Source organism: Ovis canadensis, chromosome 2 (genome assembly GCF_042477335.2).
Source record: "Ovis canadensis isolate MfBH-ARS-UI-01 breed Bighorn chromosome 2, ARS-UI_OviCan_v2, whole genome shotgun sequence".
Lineage (NCBI taxonomy): Eukaryota > Metazoa > Chordata > Mammalia > Artiodactyla > Bovidae > Ovis > Ovis canadensis.
Genome location: NC_091246.1, coordinates 191,415,445 through 191,439,239, shown reverse-complemented (window position 1 = coordinate 191,439,239; position 23,795 = coordinate 191,415,445). Strand labels below are relative to the sequence as shown.

The 23,795-nt window shown below is 49.2% G+C and overlaps 1 protein-coding gene across 1 annotated transcript in view; it reads right to left on the bottom strand.

The window, feature by feature from the left end:
* The window catches only part of GLI2 (GLI family zinc finger 2), a 261,304-nt gene extending 239,026 nt beyond the window's left edge, over positions 1–22,278 (bottom strand). Inside the window, exon 1 of the mRNA XM_069574446.1 lies at positions 21,954–22,278. The gene's annotated coding sequence lies outside the window, so the exon portion shown is untranslated. The remainder of the gene's footprint in view (positions 1–21,953) is intronic.
* Between the last annotated feature and the right edge of the window lie 1,517 nt (positions 22,279–23,795).

The following is a 23,795-nucleotide window of genomic DNA, read 5'->3' as shown; positions in this document are numbered from 1 at the left end:
GAAAAGCACAGGTTACAATACAGATGTATCCTATGCTTCCATTTGGGTATAAAAAGGCATAAAAGACTAACTAGTCATTTTCATGTGACTCTCATGAAACATTTTTTGGAGGGATACACACCAAACCCAGTATCACTGGTTGGCTCTGGGAAAACTACATGGGCAGTGGAGCTACAGCAGAGCTGGGAAGACTTTATACGTGTTTACAGATAACTCTTTATGCTTTTTTGAGATTATTAACCATGTGAATGCATGACTGTTCAACAAACAGATAAGTGTAAATAAAAATTAAAGGTTAGTGGAAAATGAGTAAGGTTGATCTATCACAGACAGATGTGGGAAGAACACCAAGGCATATTGTTAAAGTAAGCACTCATGAAGAAAGCAAGGGGCTGAACACTATCAGTAGTATGATCCCATTTATGTAAAGATAAATGATAATGACAATAAAACACTGGTCTATGTCAACGGAAAACTGGAAACACATGTATAACCATTATCAGTGATTATCTCTAGGGAATAGGATTTGGGGGGAACCTACTCTCTCCACATTATACATATCTGAATCTTTATCCTTGTTCTGTTTGCATTTAGGTTTGTATCAGAAGAAAAAAACTGATAAATTTTTACTGGCATATTGTCACCCTGCTTATTTATATGCAGAGTACATCATGAGAAACGCTGGACTGGAAGAAACACAAGCTGGAATCAAGATTGCCGGGAAAAATATCAATAACCTCAGATGACACCACCCTTATGGCAGAAAGTGAAGAGGAACTAAAAAGCCTCTTGATGAAAGTGAAAGAGGAGAGTGAAAAAGTTGGCTTAAAGCTCAACATTCAGAAAACGAAGATCATGGCATCTGGTCCCATAACTTCATGGGAAATAGACGGGGAAACAGTGGAAACAGTGTCAGACTTTATTTTTGGGGGCTCCTAAATCACTGCAGATGGTGAATGCAGCCATGAAATTAAAAGACGCTTACTCCTTGGAAGAAAAGTTATAACCAACCTAGATAGCATACTCAAAAGCAGGGACATACTTTGCCGATTAAGGTCCGTCTAGTCAAGGCTATGGTTTTTCCAGTGGTCATGTATGGATGTGAGAGTTGGACTGTGAAGAAGGCTGAGTGCCGAAGAATTGATGCTTTTGAACTGTGGTGTTGGAGAAGACTCTTGAGAGTCCCTTGGACTGCAAGGAGATCCAACCAGTCCATTCCGAAGGAGATCAGCCCTGGGATTTCTTTGGAGGGAATGATGCTGAAGCTGAAACTCCAGTTTCAGCTTACTCTGGCCACCTCATGCGAAGAGCTGACTCATTGGAAAAGACTCTGATGCTGGGAGGGATTGGGGGCAGGAGGAGAAAGGGACGACAGAGGATGAGATGGCTAGATGGCATCACGGACTTGATGGTCATGAGCCTGAGTGAACTCCGGGAGATGGTGATGAACAGGGAGGCCTGGCGTGCTGCGATTCATGGGGTCGCAAAGAGTCGGACATGACTGAGCGACTGAACTGAACTGATAATGTTTGAATCAGAATAACAAATATACCTGTTATTTTTATTAGAATCAAAAAGTAAACAAGAAAAAAACTCCCCTAGGCAGTTACATTTTTAACCACTTACCTAAAAACACGAGAAAAGAGTTTAATATAATATGACCTCACCTCTGATCAGGAATTCTACCTTTAGAAATTCATCCAAGGATGTCATCAGTCACAGCCAAAGAATTACATCTGTGGAGAAACATATCCCTGAACGTAGTGGTGAGTGAAAACCTAGATTATAAAACAGCATGAGTGATGTGATAAAATGTTAGAAAACACAGTGAGAGAAGTCTAGAAGAACATTCACCAAGGTGCTGGGGATCCCACACAGAACATGGGGAACAGAAACCCAAGGTCATGGTGACTTCGACTTTCTTCTTTTTAAGCCTTTCTTCACAATTAGTTTACAGGTGACCTATTTTTGTTCAGTTTTTTTAAAAAAGAAAGTTAAGTAGACTAAGAAACTTAGAGCTTTAATATATATAAAGCTGTTTTTAGAAGACTTGCTTATGAGAGTGAAAAAAAAGTAACTATGTCCAAATGAGGGGGATCAGGACTTCCCTGGTGGTCCAGTGGTTAAGAATATGTCTTGCAAATTCAGGTTCGATTCCCGGTTTGGGAACTAAGATTCCACGTGCCGAGGAGCAACAAGCCACTGCCACAACTACAGAGCCAGCCCACCGCAACGGAAGATCCCACATTTGGCAACTGAGATCCAACGCAGTCAAGTAAATATTAAGAAAAAAAAAAAAAGAGAGAGAGAGGGGGATCAGCCACGAACAGACAAGAAATGCTTACAAAAGACATCAAGTAAAAAGAACAGGATGCAAAACTATAAACCATACAATAGCAAACTCCACATGTTGAGGAGAGCAAAGGTAGGAACAGAAAGATGAAGACGAGGATTAAGCAGACCAAAAAACAAAATAAAATCCTTAATAAGCCTAGAACAAATCTCATTTCATTTAATACGGTGGCCACCAAGACCCCTGGGTTGGGCTGAAATGAGAAGACAATTTTAGGCTAGGGAGCCTCACTGCAGCTGTCCTGGCTGGCAGAGTACCCCTGAGGGTTCATAGAGGGCTGCCCTATGGGAACCATGTGGTCAGTGGCTTCATAAAGCCACATGTCTGTTTTCTGACCAGCCACCTGCAGCCTTGAACAGGTCCATTAGCTGAAGATCATGACCACCGTCCTGCCTTGTAAAAGGATCTGGTCAAGAGCCCCATTACAGCAAGAGCTCTCTGGAGCGCAGCAGGACAGATGTGGCCCCGCATCATCACCCTCAGGTGGCCAGTCCCAGGGAAGGTCCAGAAGGTGCCTATCAGTCTGAGACAGGACACAATCAGGCACTCCCTCTGCTAATGAACAGATCCCTTTCCAGGTCAGAGACAAGTGCACAAAAGTGTCCAGGTGCCGGTAAGAACATGCTCTGTCAAGACGTCTTTCAGCAGAAACTGTGCTGGGGACTCTGGCTTAAGCCAATAGCAGTGCAAATGAGAGTTAGGATTTGGGTTGGCTGGAGTTTAAATGAGTCGCTAGCAGGATGTAGCTGCCAAAGATACAGTGCCCACCTGGGCTGCCTTCTTCATAATAATCAAGATTTCACAGCCATGACATGGAAGCAAACTAAATGTCCATCAACTAAACGTAAAAAGGAGCTGTGGTATCTGTGTACAGTGGAATAGTACTCAGCCATGAAAAAGAACGAAATAATGCCATTTGTTGCAACATGGGTGGACCTTGAGACTATCATATTGCGTGAATTAAGTCAGATATATGGGAAATCTTATACGTGGAATCTTAAAATCATACAAACGGACTTACTTACAAAACAGAAACAGACTCACAGACACAGAAAACAAACGTATGGTTACCAAAGGGGAAAGGGGGGGTAGGGATAAATTAAGAGTTTTGGATTAACAGACACACACTACTATACATAATATGAACAACAAGGACCTAATGTACAGTACAGGGAACTATACTCATATCTTGTAATAACCTAACAATGGAAAAGATTCTGAAAATGAATGTGTTGTGTGTGTGTGTGTGTTGTGTGCGTGTGTATGTCTGTGTGTGTGTATGTGTGTGTGTGTATATAAAACAGAATCACTTTGCTGTACATTTGAAACTAACAGAAGACTGCAAACCAACTACAGGTTAGTGTTTAGATTAGTGTTAGTTGCTCAGTCATGTCCGACTCTTTGCAACCCCACAGACTGAAGCCTCCCAGGCTCCTCTGTCCATGGAATTCTCCAGGCAAGAATACTGGAGTAAGTAGCCATTTCCTTCGATCTTCCCAACACACGGATTGAACTCAGGTCTCGTGCATTGCAGGCGGCTTCTTTATCGACTGAGCCACCAGGGAAACCAACTACATTTCAATTTTTTAAAAAAGATTTCGTGCTATGTACCAGGGGCTTGACACATACAGTCTTTCATCCCCACAAGACAGGTCCACAGGTATCCCCACTTTACAGATGAGAAAACAGAGGCACAAAGCTGGAATGATCAGTCTGTCTCCAATGCCTGATCCACAGAACCTTCCAAACTAAGGGCTCACGCGCCTGTTCCCTCCCAACGCCAGCACCATAGCTGGAGCAGCAAGCTCCCACCTGGGCAGTCCCCCTCTGGAGTGAATGCCAGGGCACAAAACAGATGCCAAGCTGGGTTTCATGGAATGCAGAGGACCCAGACTTGCCCCTCAAACGGGAGTGTTTTGGGGGAAAAACTAGCCCAGGGAAGATGCCCACTGTCCTCCCTTAGGGAGCTAGGCTCTGCAGAAGGGATCACCTCTTGACAAAGGAGACACAGGAGGCAGGTCAGGACTGATGACAGGACCATACATACATTCTCACCATCAGGGCAGTCAGGGACAGGTCTTCCAGGCAGAAGTGTCTCTGCAGAGACAGAGGTTGGGCCCTGCCCCCTTAGAGGATACAGCAGAGCCCCACATGAATGGGAAACTGACCCCGACTGATGTAGATTCGGGACCTCAGGCCAAGTCCAGTAAAACCAGAAAACCTCCACAGCATCTGTAAAATGCATATAATTCCTACTGCATGGGTTTGTTATCCTAGCATGACCCACGGGGATGGTGGTAAAACAGTGCAGATTCGAAAGCCCTGCCACCCGAGACCATCACAGCAATTAGAGGCAGAGCACCTCCTATGGGAATGGCGAGGCCAAAGGCTGCTTCTTTATTCAAGCAAATCAGTGCTGTGATCATCCATGAGTCTAAAAACCCCAAATAACTCTCTCTCATTGCTAAAATAAAGAAACTGCAATCCCAGGCCCTGAATGTCATGACTTAAAGGTTGCCTGAAATGATCTATTCTAACCACCTCATTTGATGGACAAAGAATAAACCAGGAGAATCTCAGAGAGGGACAGTGGCTTGCCCGAAGTCTCACAGTAAATTCCAGGCAAAGCCAGACTAGAACCCTGGTTACTGCACCATATTTCCAGTGCTTTATCCACTGAAACATCCTGCCTCCCACCTAAAAACTCTTCAAAGTGGTTATAAAAAACACTGAATACAGAGATTATGTGTGGAGCTCAAATGAACTATAACACATGCTTGGATTATTTAAAATACAACTCTGCTATGTTACACACTAATCACTTTATAAACATGTGCTCTTGCTCACGAAGGAAGCCAATGTGAAGACTGCTTGGTTGGCTCACATTTCTGTACAGAATTGTCAAAGTAAACTGAACAAAATGTCCATGGAAAAATTTCTCCCATAGAGAAATTTCCTCTAATTCATTGATCAACTACTCAGTTCAGTTCAGCATGGACTGCAGCATGCCAGGCTTCCCTGCCCATCACCAACTCCTGGAGATTACTCAAACTCATGTCCATCGAGTCGGTGATGCTATTCAACCATCTCAACCTCTGTCATCCTCTTCTCCTACTGCCTTCAATCTTTCCCAGGATTAGGGTCTTTTCTAATGAATCAGTTATTTGCATCAGGTGGCCAAAGTACTGGAGTTTCAGCTTCAGCATCAGTCCTTCCAATGAATATTCAGGGCTGATTTCCTTTAGATGGACTGGTTGGATATCCTTGCAGTCCAAGGGACTCTCAAGAGTCTTCGCCAACACCACAGTTCAAAAACATCAATTCTTCCATGCTCAGCTTTCTTTATAGTCCAACTCTCACAACCACACATGACTACTGGAAAAACCATAGCTTTGACTAGATGGACCTTTGTTGGCAAAGCAATGTCTCTGCTTTTTAATATGCTGTCTAGGTAGATCATAGCTTTCTTCCCAAGGAGCAAGCATCTTCTAATTTCATGGCTGTAGTCACCATCTGCAGTGATTTTTGGAGTCCAGGAAAATAAAGTCTGTCACTGTTTCCACTGTTTCCCCATTTATTTCCCATGAAGTGATGGGACCAGATGCCATGATCTTAGTTTTTAGAATGTTGAGTTTTAAGCTAGCTTGTTCAGCCTCCTCTTTCACTTTCATCAAGAGGCTCTTTAGTTCTTCTTCACTTCCTGCCATAAGGGTGGAGTCATCTGCATATCTGAGATTATTGATATTTCTCCTGGCAATCTTGATTCCAGCTTGTGCTCCAGCTCTTTGCAACCCCATGGACTATACTATCTATGGAATTCTCTAGGCAAAAATACTGCAGTAGGTAGCCTTTCCCTTCCTCAGGGGATCTTCACAACCCAGGGATCCAACCCAGGTTTCCTGCATTGCAGGCAGATTCTTTACCAGCTGAACAACAAGGGAAGCCCGATCAACTATTAAGCACAAATTAAAAGACAATAGCAAGACAGTATTGATGAGTGTTATAAGTAAGGGAAACCCCAGGGACAAATGGAAGCCTAGGTCTAGGAATGATTTCAAGGAGGTGACCCCTGAGTTACTGGCTTCATGGATAGGAGATGAAGGATATGCCAAGAACCAACAGCAAAGGACTTTAAAATTCCTATAGTCAGTGGATGGATGGATGGATGAATAGAGGGTGGATGAATGGATAGAAGATGAATGAATGATGAATAGATAGAAGATGGGTGGATCAATAGATAAATGGATGAACAGATGTATCATTAATGGAAGGATGGATAATGGGTGAGTGGATGGATGATTGATAATAGATGGATGGGGGTAGATGAATGATGATGGATAATGAATGGATGGATGGATGGATAAGTGGAAAATGAATAATGGAAGGATGGATGGATGGGTGGATGGATGATGGGATGCATGACAACTACTACTCTTAAATCACTGAAAGTGTTCCGAAGTACCGTAGTCGAGAGCGTTCTGAGAACCAGGTTCATCTTCTCATTCCTTTCAACTCATCATCCCCTACACAGACCCTGAGGTAGAGTTATCTTCCAGTAGCAGGTCAGGAATAGGTGAACACCATATCCCTTGCCTACAGATGGGCAGGGGTGACAGGGTGAGAAGAGGCATGCGCATATTTGCTGAGAATCTCCTCTTTTCCACAGTTGGGCCTGGCCTGCGTGCATGTGTGAGTGCACGAATGCTCAGCTGTATCCAACTGTTTGAGACCCCAGGGACTGCTGGTCCGCCAGACTCCTCTGTCCATGGGATTCTCCAGGCAAGAATACTGGAGCGGGTTACCATTTCCTCTTCCAGGGGATACCGGCAGAAAAAAACTTGAGAAATGAAGTTGACCCAAATCCAAAAGGAGGAAAATGATAAGGCAAAGGTAATGATCCCTTACTCCACATCAGATCCCAAATGTTCCAGTTCCAGAAAGAACCTGAGTCCCCACGTTTATATTTCATGTCCTGAATAAAGATAAGCCATGGGTGTGACATTAAGTTGGTAGAGTCATCCTTGGGAGCATAAAGCATCCCAGACTCTCATAAAGGGCCCCTCTGTATCCTGCTGAACCTGCTCCTTACACTTCATCCTCCAAGTAACACTGATGCCTTAGAGGTTCCAGAAATGCCTCTCTCTGCCCACCATTTGCTTGAATTCCTCTTCCTGGATGGCCCTTCCTTCTCCTGCCCCTCAATGGGTAATGCCATTATCCTGGAGACCCAGCTCTGGGCCTCTCTTGGAGGAAGCCTTCCCAGACTTCCTCGGGCACAACTGCTAGGTTGAATAAATAAGCTACCACCAAAGGTCCCCACCCCTGGCTTTTCGTTATTCGGACCCAGGACTCTACAATCCCTGACTGACCAGAAAGAACCTGGTACAAAATTCACTAAGTAGGAAATTTAGCCTGGGGCCAGAAAAGCAGACAGCTTCTCTCTGATGACTGTCTGGTGCACTATCTGCTCCTGACCAACATTCCTAGGTACCGGCCTTTTGAGGTCACGCCAGCTAATCCCTGGCTTTCCTAAAGCAGCCTCCCGGCGAGGCATGGAGAACACAGGAGAAAGATGCACGAGGGAGAACTCTGCTGGGATTTTGCTAGCCGCCAGCTCCTAACCAAGTTAGCAAGGTGTGAGCCTGCGGCAGCGAGCTTGATCCATGCCAGGCCCATAACAGATGTTCCAGTAAGTGCTAGCTGATTGACTGATGGATTGCACAAGGAATTCCTCTTGATGGCAACTGCCACCCTGCTTCAAATTCAGGTCACAGAAAAGAAGGTTGATGATTTCCAGCCTGGTGAGAGTGTGAGTTGTGAATAAGCACCTCTGCCTGCTCCAAAGCCCTGGCCCCAGAATCATGCTGTGTCAGCCAGGGAGGAAAACCTAACAGCAGGCCTCACTGGTGACCTCCACCCAGGGTCACAGGCCTTGCTGGTGACCCCCACTGAGGGTCACAAGCCTTGTTTATGACCTCCACCAAGGATCGCTCATTTGCAGCACTGGTACATTTGGGCTGGCTCATCCTTTGTCATGGCGGCTGCCCTGTGCACAGCTGGCCACTAAGCAGCGTCCCTGGCCTCTACCCCCTAGATGTCAGGAGCAACACCACCATTGTTGTTGTTCAGTCACCAAGTCATGTCCAACTATTTGCAACCCCATGGGCTGCAGCACACCAGGCTTCCCTGTACTTCACTATCTCCTAGAGTTTGCCCAGGTTAAGGTTCACTGAGTCAGTGATACCATCCAACCATCTCATCCCCTGTCACCCTCTTCTCCTGCCTTCAATCTTTTCCAAGATCAGGGTCTTTTCTAGTGAGTTGGCTCTTCACATCAGATGGCCAGAGTATTGGAGCTTCAGCCTCAGCATCAGTCCTTCCAGTGAGTATTCAGGGTTGATTTCCTTTAGGATTGACTAGTTTGATCTCCTTACTTTCCAAGGGACTCTCAAGAGTCTTCTCTGGCAACACAGCTCAAAAGCATCAATTCTTTGGTGCTCTGCCTTCTTTATGGTCCAACTCTCACATATCTACATGACTACTGGACAGACCATAGCCCTGACAATATGGACCTTTGTTAGCAAAGTGATGTCTTTACTTTTTAACACTGTCTAGGTTTGTAACTGCCCACCCCGCCTTTATGACAACCAAAAATTTCTCCAGACATCAACAAACGTCCCCTGGGGAACAAACAGCTCTGGCTGAGAATTAGTGCTGTAGCCTTTGCACCAGGCAGACCAGGGCAGCGCTCAGAAGACAGCTTCAGGACAGGGTCCTGGTTTGGGCATCAGTAAATCTGCCACTGCTCAGGGCTCCGCCTCCCACCTCCCAGGTAAGCATGGAGATCACTCAGTGTCTCTGAGACTCAGGTGCAGTCAGTCAGTCAGTTCAGTCGCTCAGTCGTGTCCGACTCTTTGCGATCCCATGAATCACAGCACGTCAGGCCTCCCTGTCCATCACCAACTCCGGAGTTCACTCAGACTCATTCATGTCCATCGAGTCGGTGATGCCATCCAGCCATCTCATCCTCTGTCATCCCCTTCTCCTCCTGCCCCCAATCCCTCCCAGCATCAGGGTCTTTTCCAATGAGTCAACTCATCGTATGAGGTGGCCAAAGTATTGGAGTTTCAGCTTTAGCATCATTCCTTCCAAAGAACACCCAGGACTGATCTCCTTTAGAATGGACTGGTTGGATCTCCTTACAGTCCAAGGGATTCTCAAGAGTCTTCTCCAACACCACAGTTCATAAGCATCAATTCTTCAGCGCTCAGCCTTCTTCACAGTCCAACTCTCACATCCATACATGACCGCTGGAAAAACCATAGCCTTGACTAGATGGACCTTTGTTGGCAAAGTAATATCTCTGCTTTTGAATATGCTATCTAGGTTGGTCATAACTTTCCTTCCAAGGAGTAAGTGTCTTTTAATTTCATGGCTGCAATCACCATCTGAAGTGATTTTGGAGCCCAAAAAATAAAGTCTGACACTGTTTCCACTGTCTCCCCATCTATTTCCCATGAAGTGATGGGGCTAGATGCCATGATCTTAGTTTTCTGAATGTTGAGCTTTAAGCCAATTTTTTCACTCTCTTCCTTTACTTCCATCAAGAGGCTTTTTAGTTCCTCTTCACTTTCTGCCATAAGAGTGGTATCATTTGCATATCTGAAGTTAATTGATATTTCTCCCGGCAATCTTGATTCCAGCTTGTGCTTCTTCCAGCCCAGCATTTCTCATGATGTACTCTGCATAGAAGTTAAATAAGCAGGGTGACAATATACAGCCTTGATGTGCACCTTTTCCTATTTGGAACCAGTCTGTTGTTCCATGTCCAGTTCTAACTGTTGCTTCCTGACCTGCATATAGGTTTCTTAAGAGGCAGGTCAGGTGGTCTGGTATTCCCATCTCCTTCAGACTTTTCCACAGTTTATCGTGATCCACACAGTCAAAGGCTTTGGCATAGTCAATAAAGCAGAAATAGATGTATTTCTGGAACTCTCTTGCTTTTTCGATGATCCAGAGAATGTTGGCAATTTGATCTCTGGTTCCTCTGCCTTTTCTAAAACCAGCTTGAACATCTGGAAGTTCACGGTTCACGTATTGCTAAAGCCTGGCTTGGAGAATTTTGAGCATTACTTTACTAGTGTGTGAGATGAGTACAATTGTGCGGTAGTTTGAGCATTCTTTGGCATTGCCTTTCTTTGGGACTGGAATGAAAACTGACCTTTTCCAGTCCTGTGGCCACTGCTGAGTTTTCCAAATTTCCTGACATATTGAGACTCAGGTTACCATCTGCAAAATGAGGCCATATTTTGCAAGTCACTGGGCTGGCAGAGGCACTCAGTTAATAGCTTTACATTGATTTGTACATGGCTGTTCTGAAAACCTCAAGCTAACATCACTCATCTCTCCACAAAAGCTAGAAAAGTACTACTGGAAACCTACTAAGGTCTACTGAGGGCCTCAAGAACAGCTGTCCAAATACTTTGGCCAAGTCATTCCACTTTTAAGAATCTATTCTAAGGAAATGATTAGAATTTCAGGTAAACATTTATACACAAAGATATCTATTGCAATGGTTATCTATAACCACAAAAACTACTGATAGGAAAAAAAACCTAAATGCCCAACAATATAATAGAGTAAAATAAAATATGTTTATGGATGGACTTCCCTGGTGAACCAGTAGGTAGGACTCCATGCTTCCACTGCAGGAGGCATAGGTTCAATCCCTGGTTGGGGAACTAAGATCCCACATGCCACACGGCATAGTCAAATTAAAAGAAAAAGTATATATATATATATATGTGCTTGAGTAGATAAAGAAATATTAGATAGCCAAGAAAAATCACATAAAGAGTATGCATTAATAATGTGGACTGTCCATGAGATAACATCATAGTGAAGTTACTGTTACAATTAAGTTATGATGTAACTTCAACTTTGTAAGAAAATATAGAGCCAAAAAATTATTCCTTAGAAACAAGATAAAGACTGGAAAGAAACTTGACAAAATCTTCCTCTCTCTGCTATTTCCTATTTCATAAGTTTTCTATAAAGAAAAAAAGTGAAAAAAAAATTACATCTTAGTTTTAAGATCTTGTGGGGAAAATGTTTTGTTGTTGTTAATACTTTTACATCAGAAGGCAAGGCTCTGCTCGAATGCCCAGGTGCTAAATCAAAGTACAGACCTGAACAGAGCCTGAGCCAAGCGAGGAGATAGATGTTCAAACCTAAATAAAACAGAAATGAAATCTAAGGAAACAGACGCAGGAGAAAGAGGGTGTGGGCGGGCCTGGGCTACTAGGGAAATGGGAGGTACCCACAGGGTGAGCTGGGCTGGACAGGAGAGCGGGTGGGACCAGGTCTGGCCCAAGTGCTGCGCTGTTGCTGTCGGCGTGGCTGGGCAGGTGGCTAGGCAGCTGGAGAAGGACACACAGTGCTCTGGGAAGCAGGTTAGTGGGTGCCCAGGGCTGGGTAGTGGTCTGGGGGCTTGGCTTCTCACTGCTGACATCACTGCAAGCAAGGACAGGACTTATACCATGGGCAAGATGGGGGCTAGGAGGTCTGTGGTTCAGATCTAGTCCAACAAACCAACCTCCAGGCAAGATTCCAAAGGGGCCATCAGCCTGATGCTACCTCCATCTCTTGCCCACCACCAACCACCCACTCAAGGAGGTCCTTGGAGAAGGGAAGAGGCGTGTCAATGAAGGAGCAGCACTCTAGTATGGGACCGCAGCTGCTCTTGGTAAACAGTGGAGCTGGGCACTAGTGGTCTGGGGGTCCGTGGACTGAGGGCAGGATCTAGAAAGGAATGTGGCACCCAGGTGCCAGACACCAGGGACACAGAAATGCCACCAGGCCTGATCCCACTTCCCTCGGGCCTCCCAGTGCCAGGGGCATAAGTGGGCAGTGTGCCCTCAATCTGCCCTGGGAGGTCTAGACCAGCCCATCTCCCTTATGGCAGGTTCCCTGCACCAGTCCATCTCCCTCATGGCAGGCCCCCTGCACCAGCCCATGCCCATCATGGCAGGCCCCCTGCACCAGCCCATCCCCCTCATGACAGGCTCTCTCCAGCTTCAGGCCTGAGGCCATCACGGCTGGGAGGCTGTGATATCCCACACCAGCTCCTCTCACTCAGTCTGTATCTCCTTCCTGCCCTTCTCAGGGAACCATAAAGACACCCACAGCTAAGTCAAACCTCAGTCTGGGTCACTCTTACCAAAGACCTGCTCAAACTCTGCAACACTAAACTAGACCCAAAAAGGGTCTGACTTCTGGCAGCTGAAGCAAGGAGCCAGCCATCATGATGCACAGGTATAGTTTCTTATACAGGAAGAAACAAAGGAGCCATCCAAAGGACCCTCAGGTCAAGAACCCATGGCACAGAAACTAAGGTGCTGATTTAATAAGCTCATTGCTCTCTGGATTCTCCAGGTATCTTTCTCAGCAGACTGTGGGATTGTCGGAGCTGGCTGACAGTCTCAGAAAGACAGCCCATTTCTCTATGAGGTCTAGAGCAGAAGCAGCTCAATTCTCAGCTAGTTTATCTGCCCCAACCTCCAGTCCACCAAATAGCTGGGAAGTTTAAATGCTGCTTATCCATCCAGCCTTACAGAAGGAAATGCTCTTCCTTTATTAAATGCAAAAATCAGTGAGGTGAAGAGCATCACAGGAAGAAATCATTAAATCCCCATTACCTTGCCCTAAAAATCCTTGATTAAATGCAGATCTCAGGGTCCCCCCCAAGGGAATTCACGGTCTGTAGGTTCTCCCTGGGGGGCCTGAAAACTGAAAGTGTTACTAGCTCAGCTCAGCCAGGTCTGACTCTACGCAACCCCATGGACTGTAGCCCACCAGGCTCCTCCATCCAAGGGATTCTCCAGGCAACAATACTGGAGTGAGTTGCCATTCCCTTCTCCATGGGACCTTCCCAACTCAGGGACTGAACCTGGATCTCCTGCATTGCAGGCAGATTCTTAACCACTGAAAAGGTTGAGGGGCTTGAGAATCTGCATATTTAACCAGCTTTCCACCTGAATCCCTGGCAGGAAGGAAGTCCGCTGGAGGCTTTCTTTTCAGATTTGCCTCTTTAACTCATTTCCAGTTCTGACTTCATTCTCCTATGCTAGTTCTTTTTGTTTAAGTGCATCTTAGAAGAAAAAAATCTAATTCATAAAGAGATCTGGTAGTTAAAAGATTTCAGAATGTGTGTGTATACATATATATATATGTATACACACACACACACACACACACACACACACATACTTAACCTAGGAGAAGGAAATGGCAACCCACTTCAATATTCTTGCCTGGAGAATCCCATGGACAGAGGGGCCTAGCGAGCTATATATATAGTCCATGGGGTCCAGAGTCAGACAAGACCTGACTACACCACCATACTTAACCTGAAGAGTAGATACATATTGATACTACATTCATGCATGTAAGTAACATAAAGACATTAGAGTACTACATCTTAGAAAGATGAAGACATCCAAATCACATTCAAACCCTGCCACCTGCTTCATCCTGCCGCCAGCACACCTGACAACTCCTGGCTAAGTGACTGCTGAGTCAGATTCCTTCTCTCCTTACACGAATGAAGCACATTCAGCCAGCGACCATCAATGATGTCCCCTCACCTTGATCTCCGTAGAGAGTGAGAGTCAGCCCTAAATACTCTGTCGCTGCCTGGACACACAATGTATCACCCCTGCACAACGCTCTGCCATCTGCAGAAATGGTTGAGTGATGTCCTTTCAACCCATCATCTGATCACGATGACCTCAATTTTTGGAGAAGGCAAGTCAAAACTCGACACTTATCTTCAGAGATACAAGACATATTTATGTGTCAGCCCACTCTTCAACTTGGCTATAGCCTTCAGGAAAGTCTGAAAAGGCCGTTGCAGACCAAGTGCTTCCCCCGCCCCCACCAATGTCCCCACATCCACCCCACGCCCGCTCACCCAGTGACCATATCCCAGAGGAGCTCTGAGCACTACAGCTGACTAGGTAGTGACAGGCGGGGAGGTGGGGAAAGGAGGGTTATTCCTTGAGAAGAGCCTCACTACACTCTCCCCAAAAGCAGAGGCAAAGACCAAAACCCCACACTCTGTCCAGACCTTGGTTCCCCCCCCACCAACCCTGCCTGAGGTCTGATTCTTAATGGTGACTGCGAGAGGCAGGGTGTGCTAACTCCCAAGAAATTCTGGCTGGAGGATCTGAGAGATCACACCTGTCAAGTCCCGTCCCTTCCACAGAGAGGCCAAGCGACTTGCACTGGGTCACCCAGCTCCTAAGTGACTGGTCTCACACTCTTGGAGGGTAACCCAAGGGTTCAGGCTCATTACTCATCAGAGGGCACTTATCTATCACTTTTACTCTCTTCCTCAACTTTTTCCAGAAGAAAACACATCTTGCAAAGATGATACACACAGGAAAGTCTTCCTAGTATTTTTTTTTTAATGGGGCAGTCCTCTGCCCAACTTTCTAAATCACTGCCACCTTCATGGGCAGCTATTAACAACTTGCTCTTAAGGTGGTCTTGACAAACCAGTGACAAAGATTGGGGCAGGGGGCATCAGAACCCCTTCAACCTACTCCTGGCTTAGACAGACTCATCCTTCAAGACTAGTTCAAAAGCAAAACCCAGCTAGGTTCCCAAAGTAGAGCCTGTACAATCCCAGGAGACATATTACAGTGATGGTCACTTTGGATTTATTTCCATGCATTTATGTCCTCCCCCAGAAGGCACTTGTTAAGACTTCCATCCCCTGCTTCTTAAACCTCTGCCTGGTGAACTATAGATCCTCCTAGAAAGAATCAACACATTAAGACCTATTTTCTGGCCATCAAGGCCTGCCTTTGCCACAAATACTTGCATACTAATCTCCCCATCACAGGTTGAAAAATATGGACTTCTTTTTTTTTTAACTCCCAACATAATGAATGAGTTTAAATATTAGAAGTTGAAATTATTAAGTAAATCATTTCACCTGCAAAGCTTCTATTTGCATAACATTAATTCATGGTGGCAGCTAAAACAAATTCATCACATTCTGTACATTAGAAGCTGATTTATGTAGGAACTGAAAAAAATCATGAGCTCAAAATTATATTGACATGATGTACGGACTCAATGGAGAAAGATTTTTCTCTTTCCTTCTTTCCCTTTGATTTTTTTTTTTAACATCATCTGAACAACTGAATTATGGTGAGAAGGAAAAGGATTTGAGGAGAGGAAGGAGGCAAGGACTGGCATCTCGGAAAATGAATAATGCTCCCGCCTCACGTGTGTGGCAGGCTCCCGGTGCGGGTATACACACACACTCCGGTTATTAATGTCAAGTATGCCAAAGATACGCTGGGAAATCATTACCATTCATCGCCACTAACCGCCATTAAATTTCAATCAATTCAACTTAGCACAAGTGTACTTGAGCGGCCCTTACAGTTCCTTATAAATGTGGCTCAAAAGTCGGGCTGACTTATTGCATTGTCCACAACACAAAGGAGCACTGCTAAGCGTCTGCCTGGACCCGGGACCGACGCCCTTTTAACATCCTCAGCATTCAAAGATCCTTCTTTTTCTGAGCGCTAAGAGGTCTTCAATCCTACAGATCAAGACGAATGGGGCGGGGGGGCGGGGCGGGGGATACTATTTTAAGTGACCACCATTACTTCCCTGCCTCGGTGGGGGAAGGCGGATGGTTAGGGCAAAAGCAGGCCTTCGTGGCTCCAGTCACTCGCACATATGCCTTCTGGAAAAAGTTTCCTGATGCCGCCAAAAGTTTGGTAACGTGGCCCCTCTTCTCCTGGCTTTAGTGAAATGCTCTCAATTCACTCTACAAACTGTCACCTAAAGTTGAATGAATCCCCTTCTCGGAGAAGTGGGTGGGGAGCCACTGGGAAGAGGGAGGGAGGGCCAGCGGCCGTGGGCAGGGAGAAGCGCCTTCCCCAGGTGAGCGCGGGCGCGCTCCAGTCTCCCACCCGGCGCCAAGGGCGCCCGATCTGGATCTGGGCCGCTGGCTTTCTTCCCGAGCCGCCACGAGCAGGGTCCGGCCTGCCGCCACTCGCCGGGGGCGGCCGGTGCGCGGCCAGGACAATGTGGCCATTGTTTGGGCGCCGCAAACCCGGCCGGCGGGCAGGTGGGAGGGACGCGGCGCCGCCGGCGCGCGAGCCGCTCGGGGCGCGGAGGGGTCCCCGCACTCGGGCACCGTCCCGGTGGCCTGGACACGCGGCTTCTCGGAGGCCTCGCAGCCAGCCCTCCGCGGGGCAGAAAATGGAGAGGGGCGGGGAGACGGAGGAGGGAGCGGAGGGGGAGCGAAATAAAAAGATGCCTAAGGAAGGAGGAGAGGGAGGGAAAGAAAAGACAGGAGCGAGGAGAGAAAGAAGACGTAGGGCGGGGAGAGGCGGGACAGAGAGAGCGAGAGTGAAGACTGGGGGAAAGGAAGATGGACAGGGAGGAGACAAAGCGGGCAGAGGAGAAGGGCAAAGCGGGTGTAGGGGAGACAGACAGACAGACGTGCAATCGAATCCGACCCCAGGCTACCCAGGAAGCCGCTACAAAGAGCTAAAGTTCACTCTGTTTCGTAGAGGGAAGCGGCTCCAAAGAACCCAGCCGAGTCAGCACAGCGTAATCACACCAGGGGCTTTGCTTAATTACAGGTCTGAAAGCCGGGGCTGGAGGAAGGGCCCTACTTAACTGTGTCCCGGGGAAGGCCCAGGCGCTCGAGAGGTTTGCCAGGGTGGAGAACACAAATATCCCCACCCCTACCCCGTCCCCTAAGCCCAGGGAGCCCCGATCCCGGAGGACCCGGATCCCGGAGGTCGAGGCTGAGGTCTGCAGCGGGCACAGAACCATCAGGATGGAGTGCGGACGGGAGTCAGGGCCTGAGACGGCGCTGGTCAGCAGGGAGGCCCCGCCTCGGCCCGGGGGCAAGGCCACCCCCTCCCCCCTCTCCCTCGCTCACTACCTCTCAAGAGGCCAGGGGCCCTCGGCCCAAGGGGGGAAATCAATCCCTTGCTAATGAATAAAAAGTCCCTTTTATTTCACTGCTGTGTTTGGTTCATTAAATTTTCCACAGATTTGCAGAGAAGAAAACATAATCAATAAACCTTGACAAAAAGTGAACGTGTGAAAAAGGCCGGAGAATGGAAAACTGAGATAAAAGTGATATCCGATCACAGATTTCAGGGCCAGATGACGAGCCGGGGCTGCCGCAGAATCTCAATGGACCATCACCCTTTTGCGGCTTTCCTTCCCTTTGCTGAAACTCTTCTTTCAAGACAATAGGAAATGCACTAAAACTTTTTTCTTATGCTAATGCCTGAAACCGGGCACTCACAGTTAAAACACATTGCCCAGCAACCTGTTTTTGGGGGGCTGTTTTTTTACAACATGCATGCACACACACAAAACCACATGAACTTATTCACTTTAAACCAAAAATCTCAAAAACAGTTTATATGAACTCTTTGGTCACATCTTAAGTGAGTTATTTTCCCTCACACAGTATGATTTTTAAAAAGCTAGAAGCAGAACACAAGCAACTATATGGAGGATGCTTTTGTTGATAAAGGAGATGAGGGAAATAAAATATAAAATACTAAACACGCAGAAAGTCTGCTGCTATCACTAGGGTATTCCCCCAGGGGGTTAAACATAGTTTTGTAGTTTTAGGATATTTTGGTCACCCTCCAAATCTAGAAACAATGATCAAAAAAACAAGGAAAGAAAAAAAAGAAAACAATGATCGATGATTTTTTTTTTTTTATCGTTTGGAGTCCACAGCAAACATTCAAATTCATTTTGGAATACGCAGTATTGAATCTGGTGGCAAGGCTTTATTTAAAACCAACAAAGCTGTTGTTCTTTACCAAAGACATTGCCAAATGACAAAGCCGTCCCAGGACCCCTTCCCAAACCATCTTTTAAACAAACCTGAGGCCACAATTAAAGAGCAGGCTCCCCTCCTGCCTTCTTTAGAAGCCAGTGAGCCTTGATCACTGAAACCGGGCCTATTCTGGTAGCTTGTACAATCACCTCTCTGGCCTCTCTGAATTTTCTGGAATCTAAGAGTACAGTTCTCCTCTTTGGTATTCTTCACATGTTTCAAGTGTACACGCCTCTGACACTTACTGAAAAGAAGAAAGCAGGGAGCTGCTACCCCGGGGAGGGGTTCCTTTTCAAAGGTTCCAGGGGGTACAGCTGCAGCCCTCCACGGCTAGGTCCACCTGGCCTGAGCACCATCCCTGAGCACCAGGAAACAGGGCTTGGCACAGGTAGAACCCCTCTGCATCCTAAAGAAGGAGGACAGGTGGCTCCACCTCCCTGGAGCTGGCCTAGGAGCCAGCGTCATGGGATAAAAGGAAATGCGGCTGAACACACTTTTCCCAGGAAAAGGCAGGCTGCCCTACCCCTTGAGTCCATAAAGCTATAGGGCTCGCCTTTTGCGCTTCCACAAGTCAGCTGGGTGTGTAGGGGTCACACAGTCTTTCAAAGTGCGCATGAAAACTGCCTGGTCCCAGTTAGAGGGACTTGCTGGCATCTGTAGGGTGAAGGTCCCTCTGCCTTCCTCTGGGTGGTCAAGAGAGGTCCTGCTGAAAGAAGGGTGTTTATTAGGCAAATATTCAATTTTGTCGGCATGCCTGCTGAATCGCCAGGTTGGCTAATCCAGCCCTAAGGGCTGCACTGTGTACAGGGCACTTGTGGGAGTACACAAAGCATGAAGTATTTGTGTATCTTTCAGTCTGCAGTGCAAACAAGCCAGCTACAGTACACAGCCTCCAAGACCCCTGCAGCCGGGCAAGGAGTCATTGACAAGCAGCCCTGTAGCCCCCTCTTCCACGAGTGAGCCGGAACATCCCCGAGAACACACACCAGCCCTCCTTTCTAAGGCTGCCCAGCCAGAAGGTCCTCTCTAACCCCACACACCCTTCAAGATGGGCCAAACCAAAAAGTCCCCTCCAAGGCCACAGGCAGGGTCCGTGAGTTTGGAAGCAGCCTGGGATGCTCTGCTGAAGGGGTCTGAACCCTGTACAAATTCCTCTCCAAACCATTCCCATGGAGAATGAAAAAAAAAAAAAAAAGAGAGAGAAAACTCTCCCTAACAGTCAGGCCTGCCTTGGTTCTCAGTGAGCCCGGCCCTGATTTGGGAGTGCCTTCCTCCTTCCCATTGGCATTCTCAGCCCACTGACTTTGAAAACAAAACTGAGCTGACTACAGTCTCACTCAGATGCCAAGCCAAGGGAGAGTCGGGTCACCTGAGGCCTATTTCCTGGGTGAGTGGGGGCCTCACCTCTGTTGGGAGTGCTTCCTGCCAGAGTTTAAATCCCCCTACCATCACTAACTAACCTCACAAAATTAGTGTATTTCTCCTAGCAGAGGGGAAATACAAACCATCCTAAATATCACAAACCAGAACTAATTTTTGAAACTGTTAGACAAGTGACAACTCTCTACGTGTCTGGGTTTGACTGGGACCTTAATCTGGGGGAGAACCCTTGGCCATCAGGGTAGAAGCAGCAGGTCTGAGAAAACGAAAGCAGGAAAGATGAAGGAAGAAAGAGGCACAAGAAGGGAAGAGGTGGGGTCCTGAAGGGATGTATCTGCAGTGGTCTGGATGTCTCCTGCCTCCATATAGAATCAGTGACCCTGGCCAGACCAGAAGCTGGGGCGAGCCTGAAGGCCACCAGAACTCAAAGCAGCCAGGCACAGTTAGGGCGCCAGGCCCGGCTCTGGGGAGACCAGCCCAGGTAGCTGCACAATGAGTTTTTCTTCGGGGCAGAGGCAAGTGCAAAGCCGCTCTGAGGCCCCCACACAGGGAAGCCACCGAAGGAAGGAAACTCCCAGGCAAGGTAAGGAAGTGGGCGGGGAGGGGGCTTCTGGGTCAGGTGGTAGAACAAACAGATCTCCTCGGGAGACTGGTGACCAGCCCGCCTATTCCGTGGCTTTCCATCGCTGTATATTTTGGATTTCAGCGTTTATTTACTTTCCTTTTTGGCACCGAGCCCCCTGAGCACGCCAATACAATATTTGTTTAAACACTATTTTATGCCGCTTGCGAGGGAACCGTTTACTTTCAAATGCTCCAACATCCCCCTGAGCCTCGTCGGCAAACAGCATATGAGCGTTTTACAACTGCTCCCTTTATCTGGAGCTGTCGGGATTAAACCTTCACACGCCCGGCGAGGACGGCAGGGCGGGGGTCCCGGGACTCGGCCGCGGCCACCGGGCTGCAAAGTCCTCCCAGGAGCTCGAGCGCCGCGCGGGATGCCCTAGCGAGAAGACAGAACAGCGCAGTAAAAGACCCCCGCGGCCCAGCACCAGACTCCGGGGAGAGGTCGACTCTTCCCCGGCCGGGATCAATTCTGAAAGTCACACCAAAATGACACAAAAGAGAGGGGAGTGGAGGGAGGCACCCTGCGGGATATCCAAAGCCCGCGAGCGCCCCTGCGACAGGGCACCCGGGGTGAGGCGCTCCGGCTCCATCTCCAGATCCTCGCGTAGTGGAAGTCGGTTTCCTAGGAAGTGACAGCAATTACTGTCGGGCTGAAAAGGCGCCCAGTTGGGTGCACTTCCAGCGCCCCCTCCCCCGATACGGGGGGCGCGCTCACACACACACACACGCGCGCGCGCGCTCCCTTCTTCTTCCCCCTACCAGCGGCCCCCCTCCCCGGGCCCCGTCTGAGGAAAACGCTCCCCTTTCTAAACCCTTAATAGGATTGGCGCCCAACTCTCTCTGCGCCGCTCCCCATCCATCGCACACAGATCAAGTTGCAGTAGTGGATTTTTCAAATTCCTCAGCAAATATACTTGTTGAGAGATTGCCGGCGGCGCGGGGGTTGGGGGGGGGCGGTGGACGATGAGTGGGGGCGGGGAAGAAAGAGCGTGGCGGGGGGGCTCCGGAGGACAGGGCGAGAGATTACGTGAGGATCCCTCGGGGAAGTCAAGCGGATCTCAGAGCGGAGGGCAAGAAAGGAGGAGGAGGAGAGAAGCAAGGAGGGAGGCGGGAGGGAAAGCCTGACCGAGGGGGAGGGGGCGACAGGGCCCGAGGAGGGGAGGAAGGAGCGAGAAAGAAAGAAAGGCAGGGCTTGGGACGGGCAGCGCGGAGAAGTGCAGTTAGAAGTTCGCAGCGGCTGGCTGCAGTCCCTCCACCCCCGGCACACTCTCCGGAGACACACTCCCACGGCCCACCTCTGGAGCTCGCAGCATCCCAGCCTCCCCGCCCTACCCCCAACTCCCAAAAAAACAGCCCCGGGCTAGGGGGCGGTGGAGACCGGGTGGAGGCAAGCTCGGTCGCGCTCCCCAAGAAGGCAGGCTCTTTCCCCCAGGTGGGAAGGAGGATGCAAAATCGCCCCCTCGGTCCCAAGTTCCCATCCCTGGACTCCTCTTAGGTCCCAGGCTGGTTTAGTCAGAACCCGGACGCGGGCCGCCGCGCTAGCCCCCGGTGCCCGAATCCCCGTGCCATGGCCCAGGTACCCGGCCGAGGGACGCTCCAAGACGGCGCAGCATCCCAGTCGGCCCGAGTTCGGCCGAAGTAGGGGGCACTTCGCGACGAAAAGCAAGCAAAAGAAGGCCAAAGCAACTTTACCGAGGGAGACAAAAGTTTGCCTCTAGCACGCAGGTGGCCTCCGGGGCGCCGGGCGGTGGCTGCGGGCCCCCATCCCAACTTGGTTGGCGCGGCGATCCACCGCGGGCTGCCGTGTGCCCGGGCTCACTCCGGCCGGGGCGTTGCGGGCCAGGCAAGGGAGGGGACCAGAAGAGGGCGGGGGCCAGGCAGCCCCTACAGCCGACGAGCAGGCAGCTCCCCTAGGCTCCGGCGCGCAGGGCAGCCCGCGCTCCTTCCTCCAGCTCCTCCCGCTCCTCCTCGTCTTCCTTCGCGTCCGCCGCCGCCGCCGCCGCCGCCTCCCGCTCCTCCTCGAAGACTCATTGATGGGAGTTTGAAAAAAAGTCCGCGGAGCCGTGCTGCCTCGGCTGGCGAGCTCCGGCACTCCCGCGCTCCAGCCCGCCGCGCGCCCGCACGGCGCAGCGCCCCCGCGCGCACGGCTGCGGCACACAGGGCGCCGCGCCCCCGCCCAAGCCGCGCGCCCCCGCCCGGAGGGGATCCCGGAGACCTGGAGAGGAGGGGCGGCCTAGGACCCTCCTCAGCGCCCCGGAGAGAAAGCACACCTACGAAGAAAGTTCCAGCAGAGAACGAAAGAGCGCGCCAGTCCCCAACACTTTTTTTTAAGGCGCCGGGGTGGGTGGGGGGTCGCTAACTCAAGTCAGATGAGCTCCGGAGCCGAGGCGCAGGGACGGTTCTGTTTTCAATCTCTGAAATCCCCCGCCCTCCCCACCTCCCTCTTCCCCTCCGCCGGGAGATGCCCGGGTCGGCGTTCCCAGTGCGCCCGCTTCTCCGGGCGCCGGGGCGGAAGCGGGGGACTGGAGGGCTGGCGGGGAGGGAGGCAGGCTTGAGGGGGGGCTGGTTCTACGCCGACTCTCCGGCAGCCACCAGCGCGCGCAGGTGCCGGGGTCCGGCCTGTGCCCCCCGCCGCGGCTAGCACGAGTCGCCCTCTGGGCGCCTGCTGGTGAGAAGCGTAGCAGCCTTCTAGGTTTGGTGCCTGTGTGTTTGGTAGGAAGGGTTTTTGTTTGTTTTGTTTTGTTTTTAGAGACTCCACTCGAGCTGCCGCAACCAGATGGAAGTAATCAGAACCCAACAACAACAGAGGAAGAAGGAAGAAAAAAACCTCACTGAACTTTTGGACCAAAGTGTGTATGGGTGTGTGTGTGAAAGAACTTGCTTAAGCAAACTAGGTAACAAGCTTTGGGCCCTCAGGCCTCACCGCAGCCCAGAAAGAGCTGATTGGCTGGAAGAAGCAGGGGACAGCTGGCTGAAGTGCCCCCCAACCCATGGCCAGCCTCCAGCCTCTAAAGCTGAGGGTCCCCCTCCAAAAAGGGGACCCTCGCTGGCACAAGTTTCTAAGTTTTCCTTCTAACGGTTGTGGACAACTTACTATGTGCTAGGTGACGTGTTGTATTTCTTTTGAATTATATAACCTACAATGGTAACCCACTCCAGTATTCTTGCCTAGAGAATCCCAGGGATGGGGGAGCCTGGTGGGCTGCTGTCTATGGGGTCGCACAGAGTCGGACACGACTGAAGCGACGCAGCAGCAGCAGCAGCAGCAACCTACAAAACTCCAGGAAGTAGATTTTCTTCTCCCCCATTTTACAGGTGAGAAGACTGAGGCTTTAAGTGAAGTAGTTGTCCCAGGTCAGAGCATTGAACTGCCATCCTCCATGAGTTCAGTAGTTTGTACCACTAGTTTAGCCAAGGGTGTTAAGAGCATCTCTCTCTCTTCAGCCCTTCTTGCTACAGTTGCATCTTATCTAGAATGTATGGGACTAAAGTCTCAGAGACCCAATTCTGCCCTCCTTTCACAAGCCTATGTTA